Source organism: Lathyrus oleraceus, chromosome 1 (genome assembly GCF_024323335.1).
Source record: "Lathyrus oleraceus cultivar Zhongwan6 chromosome 1, CAAS_Psat_ZW6_1.0, whole genome shotgun sequence".
NCBI classification, from domain to species: Eukaryota; Viridiplantae; Streptophyta; class Magnoliopsida; order Fabales; family Fabaceae; genus Lathyrus; species Lathyrus oleraceus.
This window is the reverse complement of record NC_066579.1, coordinates 158,671,383-158,696,396: the sequence shown is the minus strand read 5'-3', so window position 1 is coordinate 158,696,396 and position 25,014 is coordinate 158,671,383.

The following is a 25,014-nucleotide window of genomic DNA, read 5'->3' as shown; positions in this document are numbered from 1 at the left end:
TAAGCATATTTTATACAAATGAAATACAAAACACTTAAATAAAACTATGTACAAAAATTGATAGCTTTTCATGTAGAAACAAACTTGTCAAATATTGTAGCACTTCAGTATTTCTTCAAGTCTCCAAGTCTCACTTATATAGCATAAGAAAGAGACCGTTGGAGGTAAAATCGGGATACCAAAAGAGCAGTTGTCCACTATTGGATTGGTGAAAGGAGTGATACATAGTACAATTCTTCGCCCATAATTTCAGTGACATGTATGATGTATAGTACTGTTATTAGCCCACGAATTAAGGAGTGGAAGGAATATTTGATTTGTACCATATACTATTTGATCATGTTGATCTTATATCCAAATTCACTGGCTTTTGAGAATCAGTTGATGAAGCATGAAAAGAAGAAACACAAATATGATATCAAAATCTTCAAAGTCTTCATTCATAACCATGACCACGTCAGCGTCTAGCTTGAGATCTTCAGAAACGTCAGCTAAGTAACGAAACTTCAGAAGCTTGCCACTCTTCAAAAGCTTGACACTCAGAGTCACATTCAGAAGTAGAAGCGGAGAGAATATTGAAGCAGCAACATAACACCTTTTTAGAACTTCTCAGGAGTGAATCAATACAAAAGAAGAAAGAGCATTGCAGCAACAACCTGGCATCTTTCAGAACTTCTCATGATTAATGCAAAGGAGGAATTTGGAACAAAATGTTCAGAAACTAATGACGTTACACGTCATAAACTCAGAATCAGAACTAGTTATTAAAGCTACACAATAATAAACCATTAGGGTACCAAAATTATTCTCACACAAATACAACATTGTATCATCAAAACTCAAGGTATATATGCAGAATCAAATCTTGTTCTAACAATCTCCCCTTTTTGATGATGACAAAACCATGTATTTTGATTAACAGTTTTGTATAGGGTAATCGCAAAAAGATAAATTTTATAGAAGCACAAAGCTCCCCCTAAGATGTATAATCCTAAAAAGATAAAATCAAAATGAAATAACATTTTCCCGATTAACCTTTTTGAAGAACCAAAATGATATATTTCAGAATCTGGTTTCTCTTCAGAAGTTGCTTTGAACTTATCCAAAACACTGGTTGTCAAAGTCAACAATCTGATGAACTTCACTTCAGAAGCTTTGTTGAACTCTTTTTGAAGGAGCTTCAGAGCCTGGTTCTTTATGAGATGCCTGGTTGAAAATCTTTCTCATATAGTGAAGTTAAAACTTCATACTCAGAGAGTAAACCATTTCTTCAGAAACTGGTAACTTAAGTTCTGATCTGAAAAACTTCAAGAGCTTTTGAAGCTCTAGACTTTCCTTGAAAAATAATTAACAAACTATTCTTCGAAGTAGTTGTTAGCATAAACATTAAAAAAATTCTAGGTTCTGATTCATGAACATAGGTAAATCAAAATCAATTACGTTTCTCCCTAAATACGTTTCTCCCCCTTGGTCATCGATAAAAAAGACTTAGACAAAATAAATTAAGGAAACAAAGAAATTTTATTCATATCAAAAAATGCCAGAAGGCATACAAGTACAGAAACAAAAACACTTAGTGAAAAATACAAAAGTGCATAACGTTTTTAAAAACTAAGGGTTAGGGTTTTGAGGTGGAGGAGGCGAAAAAAGTCTGGAAAATATCATCTCAAACAGAAGATCTTGCCTATCTAGACGCTTTCTAACCAAAGCACTTTCTTCTTTCATCTCGATGAAAGTCTTCATGATGACTTCAGGAATTTCCCCAGAAGAAGTTCCAATAGTAGTCTGATTCTCAGAAGCAACAAGTTGTTATTCTGACTCTTAAACTTCAGAAGCAACTTATTTTCCTTTGTCTTTCTAATCAAAGGTGTCTTCCATGAGAACATCTTGGTGTTAAACATCTTCTGCGGTCTCCTTATCTTCTTCCACAATTTATGGAGCTGGAAGACATAATGGAACCCACCTTAACTGGATGGCTCCTGTAAGACCCTAATTTTGACCCTAAGATCCCTCATGGCATCATATCATTGCTCATTGGATTGCCTCAAGGATCATAGCATGTGTGGCTCCTTTGCCATGAGGGTGGGACTTGTGTGAGTGGTTTGAGATCACCAAACATGCTTGAATTGTATATTATTGATTTTCTTATTTGTTTACTAACCAAAAGCACAAAAACATGTCACTAACTCTTTTTGTTTTAAAGTTCAAGTGATCATGTGCTCCTTTGCTCCTAGGAGGCTCCTAAGCTCAATGAAGTGGCTAAGATGAAGATGAAAACAAGCATGAAAATGGTCCACAAATCTCCCAATCATCATATATGTCCCCCAAGGATCTCAATTTGCCAATTTGATCAAGATAACTCAAAGGGTTTGAGATTTGTCTCAAGGAAACCCTAATTCAGTTGTGCATTGAATGTGCCTTGCTCATAAAGCAACCTCAACCTATGATCAAATCCAATCAAGGGAAGTTCTTTCATTCATTATTTTATGCATATATGAGCCTATGCGAGTATCCTTAATCATTCATTCATCAAGATTTGAAGTTTGGCCTTGAGAAGTTGACCAGTCAAGTCATCTGACTAAACTGAGGATCACTGAGACATAACTTTTGATGTGTTTGTCAAATGAAGATTAACCTAAGAGAAAAATGTTCTTAAGAACCATATGAACAAATTTCATGTTCATCAAAATCCATTTGAAACTTGGAAGGTCATCATTCATTTCAAAACATTATAGGTCATTTTGACTGAAACCCTAATTTTGGGTCAACTTCCCAAGGACCTAACTTCCTTATTTGTTATGATTTTGAGGTGAGACTAATTGAATTGGAAATCTTAAGATGTCTACTTCAAATGTTATGTTGTATAAAATTTCATAATCCTAAAATAAACACATGTGATAATACAAAACATTATAGGTCACTTTGGACCAAAGCCATTGAATTTGAAAAATGTCCAACTTCAAGCCCTTATGTTTCACTGATTTAAAATTAAGTCCAAATTGATCATCTTGAAAATATCTACAACTTTGGTGTTTGAGGTGTTTCCATTTGAGGCTTGCATCTATGAAACAGAAGGGATTGAAGTTGATCATTTTTGGTAAAATTTTCAAAGGAAACCTAGACATGTTTTGTACCTCAAACTTCAAAGCCAGTTTTCATAATTTTCTAAACTCCAAATGGATTTTTTCCCAACATAGCTTTTTTTCCTTATGTCAAGAGATTTCCAACCATTACTCACATGACCATGTTTGGATTTTCCATGTGTGATTTTCGAAGAGCTCAATGTTTAGGTTCAATTATGCAAGTCACTTTGTAACTTCATGCACAAGTCAATGCAGCTCCAATTACAAGTCCAATTCACTCCAAAATGATCTCAGATTGCAATTCCATTCACTTTTGGGCCTCACATGCGCCTGTACATGCCCATGCATGAAGGACCCAAAGTTCATGCACACGAGCATTCCACTACCTTGCATCAAGCTCAGCTATAAGTACATGTGCTTGCTCATTCAAAAACCAACCTCAAGGTGATCTGAAACTCTGCAGAATTGGAAACCCAACCTCACTCAAAGGAATTTCAGTTTTATTTCTCAATTTCAAACTTGAATTTCAACATCCTTAGTTGATCTTCAAGTCTTAATTCCTTAGCCTTGCATCCTCATTACCTCAAGATCAAATTGGAATCAAAAGCTTGAAGAGATCGTGCTGTTTAAAGCTGCACTTCAAAGGTATATCACTCAACTGTTTTGATCTAAATCTTGCTATACAATGTGACTTGCTTGAGTTTGAACTGTTTTCTAAAGTCCTCGAGCAAGAGGCAGGCCAGTGGTGGTCTTAATTTCATGAATTGTGCCATTTTAGTTTGTGCACCTTGATCTTCAACCTCAAATTTCTCATTAAATAGAAACATTGAGGAAGATCCAAGGTTAGAGGGGTGATGTACATCACCCCAGCTTCATTTTGGTACCTGGCTTGTTTATTTTGGTTAAGGTTGAAAACCCTGCGCGTGGTGGCCAGAGTTTGTTCTCTGGTCGGAGAAGATGGTGGTTTCCACCACCATCCCCACGTGGGAGCCTCTGAGCCCTTGGATGATGCTCAAACGATCTAATCGTGGCCTTTGCTTTTGTTGACTTGTTTTAAATACGTTTGTTGTGCGCTTGACTTTGGAATATGGTGCATCAGCGCCTCTGGACCGTGTGATGATGCCACGTCAATTAATGAGACGGATCCAAGGGCGCTGGATTTTTGTTATTTTCTTATTTCTGTTTTATTTCTTTTAATTCCTTCTATTTTATATGAAGTCACAAAAATATGAGACCAACACCAAATTTTTTCTTGAAAAATCTAGTTTCATAATCTGGTTTTTAATTATTTTTGTGACTTCATTTAATATTTTTTATGAATTATTTTGTTTTTAATAGTTTTTAATTCATTTTAAATACTTTTTGATATCTGAAAATTCCAAAAAATATTTTCTAAACACATATGGATCATGATAAGTCTATGAAAAACAGTCTCATCAATTTCTTAATTGATTTGAGATTTATTTGAAATTTTAATTCATTTATGTTATTTTTCATTGTTTTTAATTGATTTCAAATAGTTTCTGTTTTCAAAAATTATTGAGAAAATTTGTCAAACCTTGTTTGACCATGTTAGACCTATGAGAATTTAATTGGACTTGTTGAAGTTGATTTGAATTGAATTTGAGGTTTGACCATATTTTGTCCATTTTAATTTTGCACTTATTTTAATTTCCAAAATACCAAAAGATGTGTTTGACTTGTTGACTTCTAATCTTCATTTCTCTTCTGTTTTACATTGGTTGATGATGATTTGATTCATATTTGATCATTGTATTTCACATTTGAATTCTCCTTTTATTCATTTCATCTTCATCTCACTTCTTTTTATTGTGGCCAATGAGTTAATGTCTTATGGTTGGTCTTGATATATAAGAGGTTTAACCTTCTTTGATCCAAATCAAACTTAACTTGATCCATGATCAAGTGAGTTGCTTTGTGTCCAAGATAGCTTGCTTCTTGGTCAAGCAAAAAACCTAAAGTCCATACAAGGCTTTCATCTTTTCTTTTGGCATGGCAAGTTGTAGGAGCTTGGCTTACTAGTCATGATATCTAACTTGTGTTTATTTGCCTATAGTTTTATTGACCAACCTCAGATAGGTGCGACTACTATATTAGTCCACTTACGATTGCTTAACATAACAGTACTAAATTGTCTTATGACACACTAACATTAACTACTAACTACTAATTTTAATTTGAGCATTTAATTTCTTGCAATTTACTTCAATGTAATTTACTTTTCTTGCTCATTTATTCATATTGCTTTTCCCTTTGCTCACTTGAGCACAAATTTTATGTTTATGCTATTTTTCTTTTGCTCATTTGAGCTCATTATTGTATATAAATATATTGTTGCCTTGTGTTTGTTTGTATGAACCCAATGCAAAAAGGAGAAAGGACTTAGAATTAGGACAATACCTATGCTTAAAGGAGTTCAAGAGCAACTAGGCATCATGCCTTTAGAATGCTAAATTTGTTGAAGAGCAACTAGGCCTCATGCCTTTAGAATGCTAAATTTGAAAGTTGACTTCAAAAGACCCCTATTCCAAAACTCTTTCTTTGTCCATTCTTCTTATTGTGTTGTGAACTTTTTGATGTTTGTTCTTGTGTGATAGGGATTCCATCTTGAGATAGTAAGAAGGACCATTGTCATGAGTAGCCAAGTTAAGAGAGACAAGCCAAATGGGGATCCTAGGAGCTTGAATCCAAATATTGTGTGATTGCTTGAGTGATTGCTAAGTCCAAAGGAAAGGAGCATCTTGAATCATCTCTATGATCTCAAGAAAAGGAACTCCAAGGGTTTTATTTCTTCTCTTATCTTTGCATGCTTTAGGACTAGCCCTTTTCTTCTTCTCTCCACTCTAACCCAAGCCAAACTTATTTATGTGCAAACTTTGACTTTGTTTCAAATTATAAACCTAGGCCTTATGCCTTTGATTTTTCAAAAATATTTTCATTAATAGTCATTGTGAATAAACATTAATTCAACTTTGACTTCATTTTGTAAATAAATCTAACTTGTAAATGTAACTCACTTCAAGTTGATTTCGTGGTTCCGATGGCGACCTTTGTTGAAAACTTTTCATAAACATTGGTCATAGGTTTGAGTTATCATAGTGGTTGATGTAAACCTCACCTTATCCTTAGTGATTGAAATATAAGTCTTCCATACTTATTACAGGGTTAATCCCTCACTAGTATGTTGAAGCTCTCCTCACATGGTGGATTGTTGGTTTTGGTTGAGTTTTCTCCCTTTGATAACAAAAGACCTTAAGGCTTTTGATCAAATCAATTCACCAATCTTTTGAGATTTTTACCCTGAACTACGAGGTTTTGATCCTACCTTTGTGATGGTACGTAGGCAATGAGTTCATCCATTCCAACAACAAAATTGTAAATATAATATTCTCTTCTCAATCCCCCCCAATCTTTTGCACATATTTTCACAAATACCAACCTACAACACAGATTTGCAAAAAGGGCTCCCTTAAAGTATTAAGGATGTTTTGGGTACTTAAAACCTTCCCATTTCATAACCAACCCCCTTACATAGATCTCTGACATTTTTATTAGTTTTTGATTTAATAAAACTTCTTACTTGGTTTTTGTTCACTTTTTAACCTTTCCTTTGGATAAATAAAAGTGCGGTGGCGACTCGAACTGTATATTTACTTTTGGTTTAGTCAATAAACCTAAAGGTAACAAATACCCCGCTACAGAAAAGTGGCGACTCTGCTGGGGAAATATGATTCTAGTGGCTTTAGCCTACTTTTTGCTTGTATATGTTGTATGTTTATATTTACTTGTGGCATATTTTTTATGCAAATTTGGGATGACTGTATTAATTGTAATGTATAAATTTCTTGATATATCCATTGCTTGTGTGCTTGGTGGTATCTTATGAGATGAGTTTTATACCTGAACTCGAGTGCACTTATGATAGGAGAATGGCATAGTCTTGTTGACTTGTGTGGAGTTATTCCTTAGCAAGTTGACTTGCAAGCCCATTCACTTGGTGGAGGTCTTGTTGGGATCAATAATGTCACACGAGTAGTCGTGGTTAGGCATTACTCTTTCCAATATAAACCTTAGAAGCCAAGGACCTTAGATACCTAGCCCATCTTGGCCTATTTTAGGACGTAGTGCGAAGGTCGTTCAAGTGTAAGATCTGATACGATTGTTACGCGATACTACACTCATAAGAGTCTCCCTTGAGAATATTTTTGGAATACGAGTAGTCGTTTATCCGATAATATCCGAAAGATGAGATGATGACGGTGGGGACCTTTGTTAGAACATGATTGTCAGGTTTAACCATAGTACACTCCCTTTGGGTGGTTCTTAACCCAGACTCCATGCTCGTGACTTACAACAAACCCTTGATTCGCGGTTGATCCATTCTCGTATATCTTCAATAGCAATGGAACTTGGGTGTTGATAAGGTGTAAACCATAATCTACCAAAATGGATAATTGATATTGATGATGACGTGAGCCATCCCATGACCTTTGTGTGGCGTGACTTGCTTGATTCTTGAGTGTGATTGTTGCAGCCATGTACTCATGCATTGATATACATCCATATCATCAACAATGAAAATTTTCAAGGAACTTAAGAGGTCTATTTGCAAATTTTAGACATGGATAAGCAAAGAAGGAATATGAAGAAGTACAGTTTCAGACAACCCGACTTGAAAGAGTTAAGGAGTTTGACATCTTATGTATTAGAGCCTTTGGAGTTCAAAACTCGTCATGGGAAGCTTCTGTCTATTCTTTCTACTACAGTGGATGAAGGTCTGATGAGTGTGTTGGTGCAGTTCTACGATCCTCTGTATCGGTGCTTCCCTTTTCCGGATTTCCAGCTTTTGCCTACACTTGAGGAGTATGCCTATCTTGTGGGTATACCTATCTTGGATCAGTTGTCGTTTAGTGGTTTGGAGAGGGTTCCTTCTTCCCAAGAGATTGCTGACATGTTTCACATAGATGTATCTGAGAATGTTGCTCATATGACTACCAAAGGTGGAATTCAAGGTCTCCCATCTGATTTTCTCATTGCCCGAGCTACTTTGTTTGGGAAGGCCATGAGTGAGGACGCCTTTGAAGCCATATTTGTACTTCTCATCTATGGGCTGGTGTTATTTCCCAACATCGACAATTTTGTGGATGTGAACGCTATTAGGATTTTCTCTACTCTTAATCCCGTTTCGACTCTGTTGGGTGATACTTATTTCTCTTTGCATATGAGGAATGCAAAAGGTGGTGGATCCATTGTGTGTTGTTTGCCTCTGTTGTACAAGTGGTTTATTTTGCACTTGCCTCAGACGCTTGCCTTCAAGGAGAACAGGGGATGTCTACGGTGGTCTACGAGACTTATGTCTCTCACTAATGATGATATCTTTTGGTATAACCGTGTGTATGATGGTGTCCAGATTATTGACTCTTGTGGTGAGTTCTCCAATGTGCCTCTTCTTGGTACATGTGGTGGGATTAACTACAACCCTGTCTTGGCTCGCCGTCAACTTGGGTTCCCCTTAAAGGATAAACCTAACAACATTATGTTGGAAGGTGTGTTCTTTCAAGAGGGTAAAGATCCCCAGAACTTGAAGGAGAGGATGGTCTGCGCCTGGCGCAAGATCCATAGGAAGGGAAGGAAAGAGCTTGGTCCGAAGAATTGTATTGCTTTAGGACCCTACACCGCTTGGGTGAGGAAGAGAGCTCTCGAGTACCACATGCCATATGATTATCCAAGACCTACCTCTATGGTTATGGTTGGGCCTTCAACCCTCCCTAACCAAGGAGTAGAGGAGTTGAGAGATGAAGATCGGTCGCGTGCTTGGGTTCATGAGCGAGAGGAACTTCTTCAGCAGCTTAGAGATAAGGATGCAGTGATAGAATTCCTAGAGCGTCAGGTTATTGATGAGCCTGATGATGTGATTAATTCTCTTCTTCCTCAGTCATCCAGGTTTTGGAAGAGGAAATATGATCGACTCGCCAAGGAGAAGGATGACATGGAAGCATCTTATGTGAGAGAGGTGAAGAGGCTTCGTGCAACTTATCTTCCGGTCTCGAGAGCTTTGGACAATTGTTTCTAGGGCTCCATAGGATGTTATTTCTCCTTTACTCTTGTATTGTATTTGGTTACCAAAACTGTACTACTTCATTGGTGTAAAATTTTTCCAAATATTATTGCTATGAGCATTCCATATATGTCTTGAAGGATTAATATTTTCAAATATTTGCAAATGGATCTCTATAAAGTTCCTCAAATAAAAAACAAATCATATGCACAAGCATTGCATGCATCATATGCATAAGCAGGTTTTGTTCAGCTCAGTGGTCTAACTCTTTGCTCTTCATTTATTTTGAAGACAAGCTGATGCACCGGTATAACACAAGAGTTAATCTGCTGAGGATAATGGAGCACTTGGAACAAGAGAACCGGGAACTGAAAGAGGAAGTAGCTAGGCTGACTGCCATGATGGAGTCAGTGCTGGCTGCTCAAAGCCAATCGTCGCCAACTCCTACAACTCCTCCCGCGAGGATTGTTATATCAGAGGTAGCTTCCTCGACTGTGCCTGCTGCAACAACCCATTTTGCTCCTTCTATGCCAGTCGGGTTCCCCTAGGGAATGCCCGCCAACTTTGTGCCCGAGGGTTTTGCCCCAACTATCGCTTCTCTACCGGCATCTAGCCCGGTCCTTTCTGTGCCACCTCCCGTTGTGCACACCTTGCCACGATTTGAAGACACCATCTATCATTCTGAGCCATCTGAGGGCCCAGATGTTTATGAGAAGATGGACGAAATGAAAGACCAATTCCTTGAGCTGCGCAAGGAACTGAAGACTCTAAGGGGTAAATACCTCTTTGGTAAAAGTGCTGCTGAGTTGTGCCTCGTGCCTAACGTGAAGATCCCTGTAAAGTTCAAAGTACCTGACTTTGAGAAATATAAGGGAAACACATGCCCGCTCAGCCATCTTGTGATGTACGCTCGCAAGATGTCAACACAAACAAATAATGATCAACTTCTTATCCATTACTTCCAGGACAATATGTCTGGTGCCGCTTTCTGGTGGTACATGGGTTTGGAGAGTTCGAACATCCGCTCCTTCAACGATCTTGGCGAAGCTTTCGTCAAGCAATATAAGTATAATATGGATATGGCTCATGATAGGGACCAACTGAGGGCAATGCCGCAGAAGGACAAGGAGACCTTCAAAGAATATGCCCAGAGATAGCGCAAGTTGGCAGCTCAGATAGTGCCACCCCTTGAAGAGAAAGAGATGACGAAGATCTTTTTGAAGACTTTGAGTTCTTTCTACTACGAGAAGATGATTGCCAGTGCTCCCTCGGACTTCACTAAAATGGTGAATATGGGAATGAGACTAGAAGAAGGGGTCCGTGAAGGACGTTTGTATAAGGATGAAGGCTCTTCAGCAAAGAGATATGGGAGCTTTGCGAAGAAGAAAGAGGGAGAGGCACATGCTGTGTCATCCCACATCAAGAGAAGACCCTCTGTGAAGAGGAAGAACGTGCGCCTTGCCGTTAACCAACACCAGGTGGCTCATATAACACCTGCCTTTCGAGAGGTACAACAACAACATCAACAATATCAACAACAACATCATCCACAACAACAGGCCTACCAGCCTCGAAACAACAATAACACCAGCACCAACTACGAGAGGAAGAGGGTCACTTTTGATCCGATTCCAATGACTTACACTGAACTCTATCCATCTCTGATTGATAGAAAATTGATTACTCCACGAGACCCTCCTGTTGTACCAACCAACCCTCAATGGTGGTACAAGCCTGAACTACATTATGTATATCATTCTGGTGCTCCCGGACATGATATGGAGAATTGCTACCCGTTGAAGACCAAGGTGCAAGACCTTGTGAGAAGTGGTATTTTATTTTTCGAAGACGTAGGTCCTAATGTTAAGAAGAACCCATTGCCCGAGCATGGGAAAGCTGTTGTTAATATGGTCCAGGGATGCCCTGGAAAATATAAAGTCCTGTATGTCAATGATATCAAGCAATCTTTGGTCGAGATGCATAAACTGTTGTGTGGATACAATCACTATGAGCATGACCATGATAGATGCCAGGTGTGCACTATCAACGAAAGAGGATGCCGACAAGTTAGAAAGGACATCCAAGAGATGCTGGATCAGGGTATGATCGAGATACTTTAAAATCGTAATGAGGACGAAGTTGATGTTATAACCCCTGTGTTTAATATTCCTGAACCTGTTGTCGTCAAGTTTGATGGCAGCAAGAAGAAGGTTTCTCCAGCTCTTGTAATCAAGCCAGCGGGTCCTGTCCCGTATTCGTCTGACAAAGCTGTTCCCTACAGGTACAATGCAGTTATGTTAGAAGACGGGAAGGAGGTGTCGTTTCCCTCCACCTCTATGGTGAGTATCTCAGATGTTAGTGGTGTGACCCGTAGTGGTCGGGTTTTCTCGGCGCCGCCGAAACCCCATGAAGATGTCGTAAGAAGAATTGCTGCTGTTAATCCTGCCGGTCTCGTGGGGACTTCTTCTTCTAATCCTGCTCTTGTTGTGAAGGGTATTGATCCTATTGTTGATAAACCTGTAAAAGCTCCTGTCCCGGTTGGCCAGTCTGGCGCTTTGAGAGAGGACTGTGATGAGATGCTAAGGCTCATCAAAAGGAGTGAATACAATGTTGTTGATCAGCTGCTACAAACTCCATCAAAGATATCTGTGTTATCTTTGTTGATGAATTCTGAGCCACACCGTGAAGCTTTGTATAGGGTGTTGGACGTGGCATACGTGGATCACGATGAATTCTGAGCCACACCGTGAAGCATTGTTGCAAACATAACCGCTTGCAACAATTTGAGCTTCTGTGATGCTGATCTTCCCGAGGAGGGAAAAGACCACAATTTGACTCTACACATTTCAATGAATTGCAAGGATGATGCCTTGTCCAATGTGTTGGTGGACACAAGATAATCGCTGAATGTGTTGCCAAAATCCACTATGGCCAAACTTTCTTACTAGGGGCCTCCCATGAGGCAGAGTGGAGTGGTTGTGAAGGCATTTGATGGATCGCGCAAAACTGTGATCGGTGAAGTAGAACTCCCGATCAAGATTGGACCTAGTGATTTCCATATCACTTTCCAGGTCATGGATATTCATCCATCATATAGCTGTTTGCTTGGTAGACCATGGATTCACGAGGCAGGCGCCGTGACATCCACCCTACACCAAAAGTTGAAATTAGTTAAGAATAAGAAGTTGGTGGTGATAGGGGAGAGAAGGCTCTCTTGGTTAGCCATTTATCTTCCTTTTCCTACATTGATGTTGGGGATGAGGTTGGAACTCCGTTCCAAGCCTTATCTATTGCTGAGCCTTCAAGGAAAGGACTTTCTTCATTTGTCTCCTACAACGATGCAAAGTTGGCCATTGAGCATAGTGTAACTACTGGTTTGGGGCAAATGATCAAGTTGGAAGATAATAAATCCCGAGATGGCATGGGGTATTCTTCAGGTGTTTCCAATGAGCGTGGGTTGTTCCAGAGTGAAGGTTTCATCCACACTGTTGAAGATCAGGAAACTGCAGCCATTGTTGAAGATGATGAAGAGGAGGATCTCGACAACTTTGTCATCCCTGGAGGGATATGCAATAATTGGGTCGTTGTTGATGTTCCAACAGTTATCCACAAGTCCACGTAATATGTTCATTTTGTTTGAAAACCCTTCTCTCATGTCAAAGGGAGAAGTGATGACATTGTTGGCACATCTTGATTAATACAATGATATTCATTCAATAATCACATGTTAAATATTTGTTTTTCCAAATTATTTTTCCTTTTTGCTTTTTGCATGAAATTGGTGATCACCATAAAACCCTAAAAAGAGAACAAAATCAGTCTTTTCATCTGCATAATGATTTGCCTTGCTTGAATTCTGAAATCTCTTTTATACTCAAAATTATTATGCAGGTTGATCAAACCCATTGAACATAATGATCCAACACCATCTCCCAACTTTGAGTTCCCAGTATTTGAGGCCGAAGAAGATGATGTTGAAGAGATTCTTGATGAGATTACCCGTCTGCTTGAGCATGAGGAGAAGATTATTCAACCGCATCTTGAGAATCTGGAAACAGTCAACTTGGGGTCTGAAGACTGCATCTGAGAAGTTAAGATTAGGGCATTCCTTGAAGAGTCTGTGAAGAAGGGGTTGATTGAGTTGCTACGAGAATATGTCGACATCTTTGCCTAGTCGTATGAAGACATGCCTGGTCTAGATACTGATATTGTGCAACATTTCTTGCCATTGAAGCCTGAGTGTGTGCCTGTGAAGCAGAAGCTCAGAAGAACTCATCCAGATATGGCAGTGAAGATTAAAGAAGAAGTTCAGAAGCAAATTGATGCAGGGTTTCTGGTGACTTCTACATATCCTCAATAGGTGGCCAATATTGTTCCCGTGCCTAAGAAAGATGGAAAAGTCTGAATGTGTGTGGACTATCGAGACTTGAATAAAGCTAGTCCAAAAGATGACTTTCCTCTACCACACATTGATATGTTGGTAGACAATACAGCTAAATTCAATGTCTTCTCATTTATGGACGGATTTTCCGGTTATAACCAGATTAAAATGGCACCCGAGGATATGGAGAAGACAACATTCATCACACCTTGGGGAACATTCTGTTATCGAGTGTGTCATACCCCAAAATTCGCCTGTTAATTTTGCAAGACTTTTTTGAGGCACCCCAACTTATTTTCCAAGGCATTGACCTTAAAGGAACCAAAACCTAGCTCGCAGATGGCCAAATCTAGAAAATGGCCCAAACTGGCATGCTCGCTAGGCGAGCAAATCCTTCGCCTAGCGAACCCCTCGCTATACCGCTCGCCTAGCGAAGCTTGCGGATATCAGAAAATTCTGGGCTTCATTCTGAGCCCATTAGGTCACAAAAACTATTATAAATACCAAGGACTTCATTTAGAAAGGGGGGAACGAAAACGGAACGAAAATCGGAGATAGAAAGAAGGCACAACAAACCCTGGAGGCTAACCCAGAGAATTCAGCGCAACCCTAAAGGAAACCCTGAAAGAAACTCATCCGCACCGAGGTTACCGCCGCCCAACTCAATCCGACTTGCCAATTCAAGGTTGCAATTCAATTGCAAACAGGTTTGCATTACTATTACCGCTTTATGTTCTTAATTTGCATGTGGTATTATAATTGAATCCATAAACATAGTTGAGGTTTTGCATGTAAGTTTAAATATGCCTGAATATCCTGAATGTTTGACCATGTTATTTCTGTAATTGAATGCCATAGAGCATGCAGCATGCTGAGATCGTACTGTTCTGAAATTCAAAACCTGCAGCCGCTCGCTAGCACATCGCTAAGCGAGCATGTAGCGAGTATTCGCTAAGCCTTCGCTAGGCGAGGCAGAGGCGAACGTGACAGTCGCTAATATTTTTGCTGTTCTGTTATATGCTTATCTGATCTGTTCTATTTTAATCATGCGTTATTTTGCATGACATTCCTACTGCTGTGTTTCTTTTGCGGTGTAATCTTCGATTGCACCCCCATTTGGTATTCTAACCTGTTTGCTGAATATTGTAAGGACTCACATACTCCTGAAGAGGGTAGCTTGCTAGGTATCCCACTTTATTTGTGGGATACCCTTGTGGAGATTCATCCTATTTACTTAATTGATTTTAATGTGGAGATTCATCCTATTTACTTAATTGATTTTAATGTGGAGATTCATCCTAATTACTTAATTAATATGGACCTAATTACCTAATTTGTAAAATATTGCCTTTGAATATGTGATCTTGGACCTCTCTTTGTTACCCTACGACTATGGTATTATGGTCATGTCCCGCGAATATGGGGATACACTTAGCAAAGACCCTTCGGTTAAACCATCATAGTCCCTCGAATGTTGCCTTTGTCCCTCGATGACCCTTCGGTGTAGCCTACGGTTAAATGATGATGGTCCCTTCGAATGCTAAGGTATCCTCACAACTGTTGCCTTCAATGACCAATCGATGACCCTACGATGACCCTTTTACATCCAAAGGATAAAACTACTTACTCTTCAATAGTAAGGACGGTTTTACCCTCATAAGGATAGGAAATGCCCATAAAGACTTTGGGTAGGTATAACTCTTAATTGCTTATTCACAACTTAAAATACTTTTCACACCTCACACCTTTCAAACATCTTTTAGAAAATCACAACGTGGTATACATTCGTACTAGAATCATTGCCGGGTTATATTTTTCTAAACGACTTTCAAAACTAAACGAGATAACCACTTTGTATACATTCATACAAGAATCATTACAAAGTTAAATTCTCCTTTCAAAACATTTTCTAAGCAATTCACAAACACTTTTTCAGACAAACATAAGTGATCGAGCAATTAAGAGCCCATGGATAACCATGGATACAAAGGGTGCTAACACCTTCCCTTTGTATAATGTACCTCCCGAACCCAAAATCTAATTAAGGTGTTTCCTGTTCTTTTCCACCTTTCCTTATTGGATAAAAGAAAAGTCGGTGGCGACTCTTGCTAACCGCGACATTTGCTTTCTAAAGCAAAAACACACCAAAGTCAGTTCCCCGTATGACAGAACTGGGGACTCTGCTGGGGAACTGGCGACTCTGCTGGGGAATCTCAAAAAGAGAGGTTACCTTAAAAAACAAGATCACTTATTTAAATTGTCTGATTTACTTTTAAGGGATTGCTTGGGTATTTTATGCTTGAGTGAAAGATCCTACACCCGGATCTAGTGTACCTTAGGTAAGTAGCAAGAGATCATCGCGACTATCCGGCGTATACTGGAATGGTTAAAATGATGGCTACGGTTAATGTGACACTTTGGATGTCCTGATGTTCCTCATGTTTACTTGAGGAAAAATTTGGCTTCCGCGTGGTGTCATCAAAGCATTAACCAGACCTTTAGAACCCTAATTGACTCATCCTAGCCATTAGAAAGTAGTGAGATAACTGACTTCGGTTCTGACTGAGGTTGGTTGAGACTCGATACTACACTCTTTGAGATTGGACTTTAGGGAAGCTTCGGTCAACCACTTGGTGTTGCACTGAAGTGGACTTAAAGGAAGGTCAATGATTTGAGATCCTTCTAGAACCCGGTTACTATTCTAGGACAGGTTGAACCAACCAAACTTCAGTGGGGAGGGTATTTACCTATGGAACTCATGCAAGCCTTAAAACCTAAGAATGATTGTGGTGTGACTTGTTTGTGCTTGTTGTTTACTTAACATCATAACATCATAACATCATGGCATTGTACTAACCATTTCAAGGACTTAGGGGTTGAGTTTTGCTCTGTTAAACAGCTACGACTCCCAAGAAGACCATCCGGATCAATTTGGTAGCCGTCTCTCCTCAACTCAAAGATTTAGTGTCAGAACTTCCCGATCAGGCTCAGTTCCTCAAGAAACATGGTTCTCTCCTCAATTTGGTTACCACTGGTTTCAAAGAAGACATGATGAGAGTCCTATTCCAGTTCTTCGATCCTAAACATCATTGCTTCACATTCCCAGATTATCAGTTGGTACCCACATTAGAGGAATTCTCCAGGCTGCTTGGGATACCTATTCTTGATCAAACACCTTTCAGTGGTTTAGAAAAGATTCCGAAGTCTGAAGAAGTGGCCGCGGCTTTACACATGACAAAGTCCGATATTGAAACCAATTGGGTAACAAGAAGTGGAGTTAAGGGTTTACTTGCCAAGTTTCTGATCAATAAGGCCCGAGAATTCTTAAAGGTTATGAATGTCCATGCTTTCGAAGACGTTCTAGCATTACTAATCTATGGTTTGGTGTTATTCCCTAACCCGGATCAATTCATAGACATGAATGCTATTAAGATATTTCTCACTCATAACCCTGTGCCTACCTTGCTTGGAGACATTTTGCATTCCCTTCACACCCGTACTAAGAAAAGGCAAGGGACTCTCATGTGCTGCATACCTTTATTGTCTAGGTGGTTTATTTCGCACCTTCCTCAATCAGTCTTGAAGAATGAGCAAAATCTGAAATGGTCTCAAAGGATAATGTCGCTCTCCCATTCAGACATCCGTTGGTGTCCTCATCTCAAAGAAAATGTTATCATCATTGACCGTTGTGGAGAATTCTCTAACGTATCACTCCTGGGGATAAGAGGAGGTATTACTTATAACCCAGCTCTAGCCCTATATCAGTTTGGTTATGCTCGAAGAGATGGTCCACATGAAGTAATCCTTCAAGGCACTGTGTTTGACTATGACACCGATTCCCAAGGTCTCCATCAGAGATTTATACGAGCCTGGGGCATGGTGAAAAGAAGCACTTTAGGACAGAAAAACTATATTCCTATGGAACCTTATCTCAGATGGGTACGCGCCAGAGCTCGTGAACTTGTCATGCCATACCTTGCAGTCGGACCGCTGATTGTTGAACCAGAGGTTGAAGGAGGTACTCCTCAGATCATTCCTTATCCAGATATGCCTACCGAGGTTGAAGAATTAAAGAGATCCTGGATCCAGTTGAGAGAGGAAAGGGATACTTTTGAGACTCAGTTCGTTGCAGAAAGGAAGAAAGTATTAGAGCTCACCAGCCAGCTTAATGAGGAACGAAGACTCAATACATATCTTCGTCCGAAAAGAAGCCGTCCCTGGGAGATTTGAGCTTTCATTGTATTTTTATTATTTCCTTTTGTAATGAACATTGATTAAAAAAATTAGTAATAAAAGTTTCCCTCTTTTTGGTGGTTTACGCAAAGTTAAATTCCAAAAGTCCTTGAAAACATTTCATACATTGCATAGCATGACATAACATTGCATAACAGGTATTCTAAAGGATCTATGTTCTCACGGTCTTCCTATTGCAAACAGAAAAATGGCTCTCGAACAAACTGTCAAAGATCTCCAGGCTCAGAATGCTCAATTCCAGGAGATGATGCTGAGCTTATCCAAGGGGCAGGAGGAACTGAAGGCTCTCTTGCTCGAGAAGAAGAAAGACCAGAAACCTGTGAGTTACATTAACCCGGGAAGAAGGCGTAAAGGACAGGCTGCGAGAATCAAGATTAGACTTCCGAAGGATCAAGAGGAGGAGACAGAAAATGATTCGGAAGATGAGAATGCTGATCCCCTCAACCAGGAGGACGACGATGAAGATTATGAAGATGAATAGTACTCTCCAAAAGAGGATAAGTATAAGTTGTTGGAAGAACGCATGCTAGCTATGGAGGGTCAGAAGGCGCCCGGTCTGGATTTCGAAAGCTTGGGACTGGTCTCTGATGTGGTCATTCCTCGCAAATTCAAGATCCCCACTTTCACTAAGTATGATGGTGGGTCTTGTCCTCAGATGCATTTGAGAGCTTATGTGAGAAAGATTCAGCCGTATATCACTGATAGGAAACTATGGATCCATTTCTTCCAGGAGAGCCTATCTGGCACACAGCTGGAGTGGTATTATCAGCTCGAGAGCTCTAACATCCGCACCTGGACTGATTTAGCGACAGCTTTCTACAAGCACTACCAATACAATTCTGAATTGGCGCCTACTCGGCTACAGTTGCAGAATATGACTATGGGCTCTAAAGAAAGCTTCAAAGAATATGCTAAAAAATGGAGAGATTTGGCTGGCAGAGTCAAACCCCCTATGACTGATCGAGAATTGGTGGACATGTTCATGGGTACACTGACTGGTCCATTCTACAGCCATCTACTGGGAAGTTCTTCATCAGGTTTCACTGACCTTATATTGACGGGTGAACATGTTGAAAGTGGTATTCGAAGTGGAAAGATACAGGCAGCTACCTCCGCAAGCACCAGAAAGACCCATCAGGGAAAGAATGAATCAAATGCTGTGTACGGTGAAAGGAGTCATAACAAGAAAAATCGTGACCATGCCGTTGGAGCAGTTACGATTGCAGCACCGCCATCTCAAAACTTCCAGCACAGGCAAGACAGGCCAAGAAGGCAGTTTACCAAGATCAATATGACTTTGGCGCAAGCACTGCAGGGTATGCTAAAGGCAAATTTAATTACTCTCAGAGATCCTCCTGCGAATGTCAACACTACTTCTCCTCGTTATAATCCCAATGCCAGGTGTGCATATCACTCCGATAGCCCCGGGCATGATACAAACGATTGTTGGTTGTTGAAGAATAAAATTCAGGATATGATCGACGCTGGTGAAATTGAATTTGATCCTCCAGGGACTCCTAATGTCATCACTGCACCTATGCCTAACCATGACAAGACTGTTAATGTTGTGGATGACAATTCTCACATTTCTAATGTAGCTGATTTAACATCTCCTCTCCTGATCATCAAGAAGAATTTATTGCAAGCCGGTTTATTTCCAGGTTGTGCTGAAAGTTGCGATCTTTGTGTACTCCGACCCAATGGTTGCCTGAAATTGAGGAATGGTATTCAACGGCTGATGGATGATCGTACAATTCTCTTCGAAAAGGTTCCTAAGGTGGAAAACCCTACTGAAGAAATATCTGTGATTGCTAGGTCCAAAGTTCCAGTGAAGATTACCGCTGCTAGAGTACCTGTGAAGATTACTGCTGAGCCCAAGGTAGCTCCCCTAATCATTACTGCACCTGGCCCAGTACCGTATTCCTCAAGCAAAGCCATTCCGTGGAATTATGGAGGTGATGTTTACATCCATGGCGTGAAGCAAGTTGGTAATTCTGCTAATCCTAATGACATTGTTGGGACTAGTAAAGTTACTCGAAGTGGAAGGATCTTCTCTCCAGAAATCTCACCTCCCGCCCCTGAAATTAGAGGAAAGGAACCAGCGATCAACCCTGCTCAGTCGAAGACACCGGTCGAAGTTACTACCGAAGATGTTGCCAAGCAGGAAGTGGAGGAAATGCTGAAAATCATCCGTAAGAGTGATTTTGATGTGGTAGAACAGCTGGGGCATACTCCGTCTAAGATCTCGATGTTATCTTTGTTATTATCTTCTGAATCTCATGCCAAAGCGTTGATAAAATTCTTGAAGACTGCTCATGTACCTCAGGAGACCTCCGTCGATCAGTTCGAAAATTATGTTGCTCATTTGGCTGTTGACAATGGCCTAGGCTTTTCTGATGCTGACCTGACACCAGCAGGAAAGAATCACAATAAAGCTCTGCATATCTCCATCGAGTGTAAGGGGATCACCTTGTCTCACGTGTTGATCGATAATGGCTCTTCTTTGAATGTACTACCGAAAGCCGTGCTCGATAAACTTGACTGTAAAAGCATTGAACTGAAGCCTAGTGACATTATGGTGCGTGCTTACGATGGTGCGAAGAGTGTTATCCATGGTGAAGTGGTTCTCCCTATCAAGATAGGACCTCAAGTCTTCAACACTATCTTTCACGTAATGAACATTCGTCCTGCCTATTCCTGCTTGCTGGGACGCCCTTGGATTCATGGGGCAAGTGCTGTAGCCTCGTCTCTCCATCAAAAGCTGAGGTATCCAATAGAGGGCAAGATTGTCACTGTGTGTGGAGAAGAAGAATATATTGTCAGTAGTGTGCAGGCCTTCAGATACGTCGAGATGGATGGTAAATTCTTTGAGACTCCTTCTCAGTCATTTGAAGTAGTTCCTCCCCCCAGTCCTGTCCTTAAGCCAACTTCCTGTGTGCCCAAGGTTATCAGTGCTCCTCCTGCTATGATTTCTCTGAAGGACGCTCAAGCCGTGGTTGAAGATGGTGGTCGTACTGGCTGGGGTCAACTGATCGATGTACCGTACAAGTCTGATAAGTCTGGCCTGGGATTTAACTCTGAAAGGATGGTCAAAGATCAGATTAATGCTGTAGAAGATGCTGATAGCGATTGTGACTTGGATAGCTGGATTTTCCCAACAATTGGTGACGGACTCAATAATTGGAAGGCTGAAGACACTATCCCGATTTCCTTTAGTCAGGAGTAATTGTTATTGTCTATTTTCTTGTTGCGAATTTTAATTTTTTACAATTGAACTTCTTAAAAGCATTGTGTCTATGCCCGGGGCACAATAGCTAATTTGTTAAGGGTTTTGTCATTTTCATAAGCATATTCACATTCAATAAATCAATGGACTTTTTGCATTCAAATATTGCGCTCTTTATCTTTCCTGTCATCTTCCAAAAAAGGCTCTGTTTTCTTACACACACCCACGTAACGAATTGCAGATCCATACCCACTCTGGATCCTGTGGATAATAGTTCTACTACTGTTTATTATGACTTTGAAAATCCGATCTACCAAGCTGAGGATGGAAGTGAGGAAGATTGTGAAGTACCTGGAGAACTTGCCAGACTGGTACTGCAAGAAGAGAAGACTATACAGCCGCATGAAGAGTCAATCGAAATGGTAAACTTGGGTACTGAAGTGGACAAGAAAGAAGTCAAAATAGGAGCAGGCTTGGGAAACAATGTCAAAGGAAGATTGATTCGGATGTTACACGACTATATGGAGATTTTTGCTTGGTCTTATGAAGACATGCCAGGACTGGATACTGATATAGTAGTGCATCGTTTGCCAATGAAGGAAGATTGTCATCCTGTTAAGCAAAAGGTTCGTCGCATGCGTCCTGAGATGTCCGAGAAAATCAAAGCCGAAGTTATGAAACAATTTAACGCCGGTTTCCTAGCTGTTACTTCTTATCCTCAATGGGTTGCTAATGTGGTACCGGTACCGAAGAAGGATGGTAAGGTGTGAATGTGCGTCGATTACAGAGATCTGAACAAAGCGAGTCCCAAAGATGACTTTCCACTCCCGCACATTGATGTTCTGGTAGACAACACCGCTCAACACAAAGTATTCTCCTTCATGGATGGATTCTCGGGTTATAACCAGATTAAGATGGCACCTGAAGACATGGAGAAAACTACATTTGTGACGCAATGGGGCACTTTCTGTTACAAAGTAATGCCATTCGGTTTAAAGAACGCCGGGGCAACGTACCAACGTGCTATGGTGGTTTTGTTCCATGATATGATTCATCATGAAATAGAAGTATATGTGGATGACATGATAGCCAGATCTCATACTGAAGAAGAACATCTCGATCATTTGTACAAATTGTTTGAGAGGTTGAAGAAATACAAGCTGAGATTGAACCCGAACAAATGCACCTTTGGAGTAAGATCCGGTAAACTCTTGGGATTTATTGTCAGTGGTAAAGGAATTGAGGTTGACCCGGCTAAGATGAGAGCTATTCAAGAAATGCCAGTTCCCCGCACGGATAAAGAAGTCAGAGGTTTCTTGGGACGTTTGAATTACATCGCCCAGTTTATCTCCCATTTAACTGCTACCTGCAAACCCATCTTCAAACTACTGAGGAAGAATCAAGAGATGATATGGAATGACGAATGTCAAGAAGCTTTTGACAAAATCAAGAAGTATCTCCAGGAACCTCCGATCCTGATACCACCAGTTGAAGGAAGACCTCTAATCATGTATTTAACCGTGTTAGAAAGTTCAATGGGGTGCGTGTTGGGGCAACATGACGAGTCTGGTCGAAAAGAGCATGCCATATACTACCTTAGCAAAAAGTTTACCGACTGTGAAACAAGATACTCACTGCTCGAAAGAACTTGCTGTGCTTTGGCCTGGGCTGCTCGCCGACTAAGACAGTATATGTTGAATCATACCACTTTGTTGATTTCTAAGATGGATCCCATCAAATACATATTTGAGAAACCTGCCCTCTCCAGAAGAATAGCGAGATGGCAGATGATTTTAACAGAGTATGATATCCAGTATACTACCCAGAAAGCAATCAAAGGAAGCGTGCTAGCTGATCATTTGGCTCATCAAGCAGTGGATGATTACCAATCTATGAATTTTGAGTTCCCAGATGAGGATGTCATGCTTGTTACTGATTACGAAGAACCTGGACCAGATGAAGGACCCGAACTGGGATCCCGATGGACTATGGTTTTCGATGGATCTTCTAATGCGTTGGGTAATGGTGTTGGTGTTGTAATTATTTCTCCCAAGGGTTGCCATACGCCTTTCACTGCTAGACTATGTTTCGATTGTACCAACAATATGGCCGAGTATGAAGCATGTATTTTGGGACTCAGAGCTGCTATAGACCTGAGAATCAAGTTTTTGAGTGTGTACGGAGACTCAGCATTAGTAATGAGTCAGATCAAAGGAGAATGGGACACTAAACATCCGAATCTCATCCCTTATCGAGAGCGGGTGTTGACATTAATCCCATACTTTGAAAAGATTACATTCGAACATATTCCACGAGAAGAGAATCAGTTGGCAGACGCCTTGGCCACCATGTCATCTATGTTCAGAGTCAGATGGGACAATGAAGCTCCCAGGATCACCATTGAACGACTAGATGAACCAGCATATTGTTGTGAACTTAACGCTGCTGAAGTAGAAGAGAAACCTTGGTTCCACGAAGTAAAAGGATATTTAGAAGCTCAAGAATACCCTGAAGGGGCGTCCATCAATGACAGAAAATTCCTGAGGAAGTTCTCCGCTAAATTCTTTTTGAGTAATGGAATATTATACAAACGTAATTATGATTCGACTTTGCTTCGTTGTGTGGATAAAAAGGAAGCAGAAAAGATTATGGGAGACATGCATGACGGTATTTTTAGGACTCACTCTAGTGGACATACAATGGCCAAGAAGTTGACAACCCCTTGGCCCTTTGCAATGTGGGGCATTGATATGATTGGAGAGATTAAACCTACTGCTTCCAACGGACATCGTTTCATTCTGGTTGCTATTGATTACTTTACAAAGTGGGTAGAGGCAGCCTCGTTTGCTTCTGTCACTAAGAATGTGGTGGCACGATTCATCAAGAATAATCTTATTTGCCGATATGGCGTCCGTGAAAGAGTTATCACTGATAATGGCACTAATTTGAACAACAAGATGATTACTGAACTCTGCACGCAATTCAAGATAAAACACCATAACTCTTCTCCGTACCGGCCAAAGATGAACGGCGCCGTGGAGGCTGCTAATAAGAATATCAAGAAGATCATACAAAAGATGACAGTAACGTACAAAGACTGGCATGAGATGTTACCATTTGCTCTTCATGGTTATCGCACTTCAGTACACACTTCGACAGGGGCAACTCCTTTCTCTTTAGTCTATGGAATGGAAGCCGTCCTACCGGTAGAGGTTCAGATTCCCTCTCTAAGAATCATGAAAGAGACAGGTTTAGACGAGGATGAATGGATTCAGACTCGACTCGATCAAATAAATTTGATTGATGAAAAGAGACTGGCGGCTGTTTGTCATGGGCAGATATATCAGAAGCGCATGACCCAGGCATTCAACAAAAAGGTCAAGAGACGGGTGTATCAAATCGGCGACTTAGTTATCAAGCGTATCATTCTACCACAAGGTGATCCCAGGGGCAAATGGACTCCCACATACGAAGGGCCATTTGTAGTTAAGAAGGTATTCTCTGGTGGAGCCATGATACTTGCTACGATGGACGGCGAAGACTTCCCACATCCCGTGAACGCAGACATAGTCAAAAAATACTACGCATAAAAGAGACCCGCTAGGTCGACGTACCTAGGCAAAAGTAAGGGCATCCCGGCGAACCAAAAGGGTTCGAGCAAAAATTAGGGATAAACATATAAAAATGTACACCCGGCAAGTCGAAAACCTGAAAAGGCGGCTTGGGCAAAAAAGGGTATCCTGGTGGACTGAAAACCTGAAAAGGCGGTCCAGGCAAAAATTAGGGATTAAAAGTGTATGACTATGTCCCGTTCTCAGACAGCTTTATCCAAGTTCAAGGGACTGAACAAGCCAATCAATTCTATCCGACAGTAGGAGATGAGACGCTTGAAGACATAATGACAGTAGTAGAATTAAAATCAACAGGGCTTTTCCTTCATAGCTTTTCTTTATGTTCTCGACAATTTCCTCTTACTAGGATCTCTGTCTCC